General features: G+C 45.7%; 1 pseudogene; it reads right to left on the bottom strand.

Annotated features, from left to right (window-relative positions):
- Positions 1-4435: 4435 nt before the first annotated feature.
- Positions 4436-8622, bottom strand: LOC136535705 (uncharacterized; annotated as a pseudogene).

Consider the following 8622-nt stretch of genomic DNA (forward strand, 5'->3'; position numbering starts at 1 on the left):
ACTCGTACTGTCCCGTGAGGCGTGAGCTGTGGCAACGGTGGGCCAGAATGGGGAGGTGAAAAAGACGAGCGAAACGTGAAGTGTACTCGAAGTGAAAGGGGAAAGCAAAAGTTACCAGATGATTGCGGGCCTTCGGAATTCCGGTGTACTACATCGTGCAGTGGGTCTATTTTGTTAGAGCCGTGAGAGATTGTAGGCCCAAAGTGGGCCTTATCTACTAGGGAGCAACAGAATTCTGGGCCAGACAAGAACCAAATCAGATTTGGGCTCATTTTTGTTTTCTGGATATCATAAAGAACACAACATTACCGAGACTGCTTGTGTCCAAATCCGAAAAAGTATTAAAGAAACCGTAAACATGTGAAGATTATAATTCATACAGATAATTCCTATATTAACTAGTGTATGACTTATAGTTAAATTAAACCTGATAGATAGCTAATTGATGTTACAAGTATACTCGTTTGTTCTAAATTTACGATTGGTTTTTCTTAATACATTATTTTATCACATATCCAGACAAAGTGTACATCTAAGTGCATGATAAAAATTGTGTATGTAGAAAAGTCAAGACGCCTCATAATTTTGAATGGAGGAATTATTTTAGAGTGTGGTTGTTTTTTAAAAGGGAATTTTATTCCCGTCTCTGCACAAGTTATTCACACAATTAGTCTTTATTACAGTTATTAAAAGCATGCTCTCAAAAAGCAACACTAATAAACGGGATGTAGTCTATACAACAAATCTACTTAGGTGACAACTATCCATGCATGGTGAAAGATATCCAAAGCCGCCATCTCTAGCATACGGCATGCCCACTTCGACCTTTATGCCAGCTTTCTTTTGGAGTATGCTCTGGAAGCACTGTATTTCCTCCGTCCCAAAATAAGTGTTGCTATGTTATTCGTGTCGGTTAAGCTTTTTAAAATTTGACTAAGTTTGTATAAAACATCAGGAATATTTATATCTTCAAATAAGTTTATTATAAAAATAGATTCAACGATCTATCTAATGATACTAATTATTGACTATAAATATTAATATTAGTTAAAAGTGTTTGACTTCTTAGAAAGCGAGAACACACTTATTTTGTGACGATGGAGTAAAGTATGTAGTTCTAAAAATAACCTAACATAGAATATATATATATTTTTTACCAAAGACCACATCATTTCTACTCAATCAAACAGACCAAACAATTGCGCTTGCTTCCACACAAATTTGAGTTATTGGGGACCCAGGGCACGCTTCAGTGCATCACTCATAGAATTCGGCTCAAGTGGTTGCCGTTACGGTACCATCTCGTGTTTATCACATCTCCACTCTACTTAGATACGATTGATGGAAGATATACAATCGAAATTCATACAAAAAAAACGGTTGCGTATGCATAAAAAGAAAAACATGATTCAAATTCGTGGCACATATAATATGATATTTTTTTTTGTCTATATGCTCCATCCATTCCAAATTATAAGATGTTTTGACTTTTATAGATACATAGTATTTACTATACACTTAGATATACACTATATATGTCTAGATATATAATAAAAACAATATGTGTAGAAAAGTCAAAACGTCTTATAATTTGGAAAGGAGGGAATATGTCTTATAGTATACAATACATGTATGTGTATTTTGTTATTTTCAGTGAAACTTTTACAAAACAATTTTCTATCTTAACTTTACGACAAAGTACGTCTATAAATATACTATGGCTGTGCCCCATTTTATCTTGAAGTGCACATTTTTTTAGATGGGTTTCCAGTTTCCACGCATTTCCACTGTATAATTCCCCTGGTCCACTTAACCTGCCGTTAACAGTTGCTTTTTTTTAGCAACTGCCGTTAACAATTGCTTTTTTTTTTTTTTTGAGAAACGCCGTTAACAGTTGCATGGAAGCGGCACCCTGCCCGCTGGGCCACATTGCCTGCCCGCGGCCCGCCTGATCCGTTGTCGTTGTGTCACTGGCCTGCAGCCAATTGATGCCAATTGATGCGTGTGCCTGCCCGTAGTGTCGCGCGCCGGCCCGGCTGGCCGGTCCATCCCAGCCGGTGGGGGCAGCGTGCATTGCACTGCACTGCAGGGAGTGCAGGCTGCAGCAGTCGCCGCCGTCCACGCTTCGCGAGGTTGCCGATACCGATGGGCGGCAGCAAAAGGACCCGTACCTGCGAGCGGATTCACGTTCTGGACTGGTTTAGACTGGCTGGTGCTGATTTACTGTGAGAGGAAAACACTGTTAGCTGAATTAGCCTAGGTGAACCAACGAGCGAACAAGTGTCAGCCCGCTCCGGGCTCCCTCTCCGGACCACCATGATTTGTCGCTCGATGGCCGCTGTCGGCTGTGGCCGCCCGCATGCACGGTCAGGGCATTCAACGCGGGCCTGGAGCTAGCGCCCACGGTCCCCAGGGTGCCGCCGGATGGCGGTCCTGTTGCAACGTGGCCCCTCTGGCCCTCTGGACCAGAGGATTATAGTGCTAATAACGACTCGTAGTGGTGGTGTTTCAGTGCTGAAGCTAAGTTTTATAGATTACATACATGGCAGTTGTCCACAATAATACTGTTGGCTGTTGCGCCATGATTCCACTTCATTGCTAATTCAAGGCAGCCAGGTACTAATATGAACTTGAGAAGAAGACACTTTTGTGTGTGTGTGTGTGAGGATCGGATGGTGTAGGATATGGACCTGACCAGGTCCTTTCCTCCAGTGCAGTGACCCTATCCACGAAGCGGTGTAGATTATTCACAGAACAATTCTCCACTCGGTTAGCCATGGCTTTTGGCCAATGCCACAACTGTACAGCTGAGCGCGCCCTGATCTGACCAAGGCGCGGCACATCGACAGACCACCGACAGGACGTGGAATCTTCAACGGCAATGACGACGAAGGACGAGACAAAGCGGAGGAATGAGCCGTTGTAATCGGGAGCCCGGAGAAGGATATGCAACGGGAACGGGAGGGACCGGTGATGGTTTGCGTATGTACGAATACCACGAATCCACGGCAGGTTCTCAGCTCACGCGACGTCTCCATATAATTTTTCTGAGAGTTCCAAGGGACGAAGCCCTCCATTGGTGACTGCAGCTCGTCATATTAACGGGCCAGCAATGCATCTGGACTGGAGCAGCACGGTACGAAAAACCAGAAAGTTAACCACCTGACGTAGGCGTCATTCTTGCTTTGCATGCAGGATGCTTCCACGAAACATGCATTAAGTGATTCATAAATTGCTTCACGCCAGTATAGGCAGTAGCATGGGTCGATTGCAAGCGCAACCACCACCCACAGTTCTGTATTCGCAAGCTTTTGAACAGGAGCATACAGTAGCTCATTATTTGCTAGTCATATCAGTAGCGAAACAGCCCATAACCTGAGAGAGAGAGAGAGAGACAGTATACTTAATCCAGTTATTACCACACAGTAACAAAACTATGCCAAGCTGGAGACGAATATTTGGTCTCTTTCAGCATCTAGATTCTGGGCTACATAAAGTAGACGCAGAAGAAAAGAACTGCTGTTATTTTTTGTCTCATCGAAACCAAAATTATATAAGCCTCCAAACGGGCAGGTGAAAGTTTAAGCTATCCGGAAGCCAGTTAACCACCGTCTTCGCTGTAATTATTCTGCTCGGAAGGGACAAAGAACTTACCCAGCGCATAGCGCTGTCATAGCACGGCATCGTTAGTTGCAGCAACCAAAAGATTCAGTTGACTAGTAGCACAGCAGGGAACTGGGCAAGTCCTGCATCTTTCATGGACCGCGCCCGGCCGGGTGCAGTACTGCAGTGCAGCGTCCCGGCGACCAGCGCTCGACAGATCACAGCACTTGTACATCGTGGGACCACGCTGCGGCAAGCAATGGCGCCGAGCTGTCACGCGAGTGACAGCACTTGGAAGAAGGCAAAACAAACACTATAGCCTGAAAGATACTACCGCATGTAGGCAAAAAAGCATTTGTAATTGTAAAGCACATCTGGGAGGCTAGCCATTGGATCCATAAAAGAATGCAAGGATTCTCCTCACACCAACAGAAAGTCTGTTATTCCCTAGAATGTCAATGGAGCTTGCTACGGTGCTACCTGCAGCTGCAGCCCCCATTTTTAATTCACCTCCACACTGCAGAGCTTTGTAAGCTTGCAGCAAGTTGAACAAAGGTTAAGGCAGAGGAGGACAGGAGGATCAGTAAAGAAATGCACTGGAAGCGAAAGGTGGTGCCTTTGGTTGGACTGTTGTAAGCTTTCAAGGAAGGAGGCACATGGCCTCTCTCCTAATCATACTTGCTTGGAAGTGATAGACGCAGGTAATTATCCTCCAGGGCAAGAGCCTGCAATTAGCACTAAGGCTGCACAGCGCAGCGCATGAGCCCTCCAGCTTTACACACATCTATCTTTTGTCACCTCATAGCAGGGAAAGGAACACGTGGCCAAAAAAGAATTTGAAATGCAGCAGCTGTATTCATAAATGTTATTACTGTGAATGTATCAATACTCAAGAGATGTAACAGATAGAGGCAGTGGGGAACATTTTTTTAGCAGCATACAGAACAGTTATGAGGGTAAATATACACACAACAACAGCTCTGGAGGGTGAAGATCAGCCCCAGGGCCGGACTCCACCAGATTGGAAATAAAAGCAACAGGTGGACGCCACAAGCAGGGAAAATAAAGCAGCTTCAATGGCACCCAGCATCAGCAAGCTCTGGAAATGCCTCCCCAACCAACTCGCCCAGGACTTCCTCGCATATCTCCTTGCTGATTTCATCCACCTCCAAACGCAGCATTTCGGGCCACCCTTTGCCGTGAATCTCCTTGCCGACAACCCAATCCGCTGCAAGGCCTGGAGTGTCTCCCAAACCAGCAATATCATTCTCATCATCGAAGAGCCAACTCTTTACTAACCTCCATGCTTCGTCGGTTACTAGCACATCACATGTAGCAACTCCCGGTGCATTAGAATGCCGTGCAGTGCAAGGGTATGCGCCCCAAAGTTTACTTTGGCCAATGTCTAGTAGGGCGGCATTGACAGAATCAATGAGAAGCCTTTGATTTGACCGTCTCTCTCTGCACTTGGCATCCTCCACCTTGCGTTCCAGCAGCTGGTCAAGCACGGCTGGGTCCAAAGGGCAGTCAAGTGAATGCCACCGGACAAAGATGTCCTGGATCTTCTCATTACAGAAGCCAGCAGATGTCAGAGTCTTCTCAACGAACTCATACTGATCTTGCTCATGGTTATCTCCTTTCGTAGAACACAATGGAGCCTCTTGGGAAGCATCATCCCACGATAAGGTCCTTGCAATTGATCCAATTGGAAGAGACCTAGATAGAGGTTCTGCAAGCAAGAATAATTGCACTTATTGACCTAGCCAATAATGATTACGCACATATCATTGATACTACAGCCTACTTCATGTACAAATAAAACAACTTATGGCCATACCAATAGGGTTAATCATGACGTTCAACAGCAAACATGCTACAGATGAAATGGATGAAATTTATCACATAAGAGCTGTCACGATGCTTTACCTTGTTTAGCAGTAATTGCACTTTCTGATGAAATGGGAGATTTCTCACTGATATCCTCAAATTGTAAATCAAGAACCGATGTAGGGCTGGGCTGATCGAAGTGGGAAGTTCGAATCTCAAATGATAGTGCCTTCTCAAGGGAAGCTGGAGACTGCAACAGAACCATCCAAATTAACAAATGTTAGTCATATTCCAGTCTGAAGAAAGCTAAACTTGCATCCAGATAAGCAAATGTACCTTAGATACAGAGGGTGCTTCGGGTTCATCAACCAGAACTCCAATTGGTCCATGATTAAACTGTTCTTCTAAACTTTCAAAAGCATCATCATCTTGTAAACTAGTACAGACATGCTGAGGAACATCTGATTTAGCAACTGCCACAGTACTGGCTGACGAAACTCGACTGTTCAGGGTTCCCAAGGGAGATGGGTTAGCCTTCTCTTTCTCTGCTTTCTTACGTTTTGAGAAGAAACTCGTGATTTTTCCCTTCAAAGACTGATTTCCCGTTCTTAGGTTTGACCTCCTTTGGCACTGTAGGTTCTTTATGTTGAGTATCCAAACATCCACCATCTAACCGCAGGCTATCAAAAGCTGTTGGAGAGACCGGAACAGATCTTGACCTTGAGATTTTCCTGAGGGAGCTTTCTTCCTCACCTTTGTCAACAGCACAATTAGATGATACACCAACTGTTGGTTCACATAACTGGTGGGTAGTATCATCAGGAAATGCTTGATCAGCAACCTCTTCTTTCTTCATATCAGGCATGGCAAGCATTTCACCAAGTGTGCTCAGACTTCTTCGCACTGGTACCTTTTCCTGGGCTATCTCACTGGATGGAACAATTGCCCATCTGTCAGAAGCATGTTTCTTAACCTCCCTAGTTACATGTGACTCAGGGGAGCAAGAAGCATGGCTCAAAGAGCCAAAGTAAGGATTGCTAAACCGGTAGATGTACTCCCAAGAATGATGTGATGTTGGGGTTCCAATATCTGAGTCACTCAAGCTATTGCCCTCTTCTTCAGCATACTGATGGTATGGTCTATCTGTGCTGAACATATTTGACTGTATGCAACCCTGCAAAGATTCAGTGTGGTGTCGACAAATTCCATGCACTGACCAATCTATCTCATCACTCAAATGCCTTGATAGACCAGGTGCTTCAGAATCATCCAGATCAGCATGATAATTTTGCTCAGATTGCTCCATGGAAGTAATTACTGAGGTAGGTTTCAAGACCACTATCCTGGTGTGTTTGGGAAGCCTATCTTCTTTCACATGAGCAGCATCAGACTTGTGCACGTTGCTCCTTTCTATTCTGTTTCCATCGACTGCATGGTTTTTCTGCCTTTTAATTGCTTTGTCACACTTCATCTCCACTGATTTCGAGGGCTTCAACACAGTAATGCGCTTTCTCTGAGGTGATGTTGGTGCGGAATTGTGTCCTCCAGATTGCTTTGCAAAGAGAGAGTTAGGCTCTTCAAGAAATTTGAGAAACAAGTCTTTGTTTGAATTCAGAACTTCAAGAGCATTGTGGAATTCCTTCGACTGGAGGATATTATCATGTGATGCAAGACGCTTTGCTTCAACAAACTTCTGGCGGACAAGATCCATCCTTCTCTTGTCATGATCTTCATTCGGCCTCCTCCTTCTTGGATATTCATCACCTCTTGGTGGCTGGTACCCAACTTCATAGACATCCTTATACTCGACATCTTCAGCGGAACTCGTGTGCTTCTCAAACGAAATTTGGTTGTTAACTCTTGCCAATGTAGCAGATAAATGTCCATCCGGGAAACTCCTCCTGTTTGAAGGCACTACATGCTTAGGAAGATCCACATTATCGTCAAGCCCCATCAGCCTTGCTACAACATTAGTGGTCTTCTGATTTGCGTCACCCTCCTTTGCCATTTCCTGAGCTATCAGCATTTTCATGGGCGTACCACCCGATCTATCCGACGAGCTCCTCCTTGTGCTGCCAGTCAACTGCCGACATAGATCATGCTGTGATCAGCAAGCAGTAAACATTTGGCAGAAAGCACTGACAGGCGCATGGCCGGTAAAAATCAGAAGCGGTAAAAAATCGGGGCACTTACTGCCTTTGATCCGGCGTACTCCTTCCGTTCCGATTGAGTTCCTCTCACTGGAGAGCCTGCGAGCAGAAGATAAAAGATCCATAATTAGGCCATCCCATGTACCTTCCTAAGTGAAGAATGATCGCATAGCTAATCATGTGGGCAACTGCTGGAAGCAAAATCATTGTCACTTGATTCGGCAGTTGCGTAATAATACCATCTCTTGAGGAGACCTTGGCGCTGGCTCCAACGCTCAATTCAAAGAGGTTGATCATTCTTTATTCCTTCAAAATCCACCACCCCGGAAACAGCTGCAACGAGAATCGCCTCCGCTAAACCATGGCTAATGCCTGAGAAAAAAAAAAAGGAGAGCGATAAACAAGTTAAGAGGGATAAAGAACTAGTAGCACTTAAATCAAAGGATCCGAAGAAGGCAAGAACAGAGCGGCTGGGAAATGGAAGGGGCAATTGAAATGGACGTGAACAAGCGAGGGTGCAAATCGAGCTGAGGAAAAAAGAGTGTAGGTGGAATGAAGAGAATTTAAAAATGCAGAGGCCCGTGAAGCGTCCCGAACAAAAGGCGGCATTTTTCACAACCACAAAAAGAATGCCCAAACGCAGGGCCATGACAGGACGGCAAGATCCCATGCGCTCTCGTGCCAATTCGCCCCAATTCCGGGTGGAGGAACCCCAGGCCAGAAGCCATGAACGAACGAGAACGGCACGCCTCGGCGAGCAGCGCGCAAGGAAACCGGATCAAGCTTTCGAGAAGGACGGGGAGCAGCACGTACGAGAGCCAGGGGGAAAAAAAGGAAACAAAAGGGCCGAGGACTGGAGGAGAGGCGAGGGACGCACCACAGCTGGAGAATGTCGGGTCGGCGAGGACGGCGGCGGCGACGGCGACGGCGTCCGGTCGCCGGCAGCCGCGGGGCCCCCCACCGGCGCTGTAGCGGGGCGTGGGGTGGGTGGGGGTGCGCGCGTGCGTGGGTTCTTGAGCTTTTGTATCGTAGCGGAAGGATG

Source organism: Miscanthus floridulus, chromosome 2, assembly GCF_019320115.1.
Source record: "Miscanthus floridulus cultivar M001 chromosome 2, ASM1932011v1, whole genome shotgun sequence".
NCBI lineage: Eukaryota > Viridiplantae > Streptophyta > Magnoliopsida > Poales > Poaceae > Miscanthus > Miscanthus floridulus.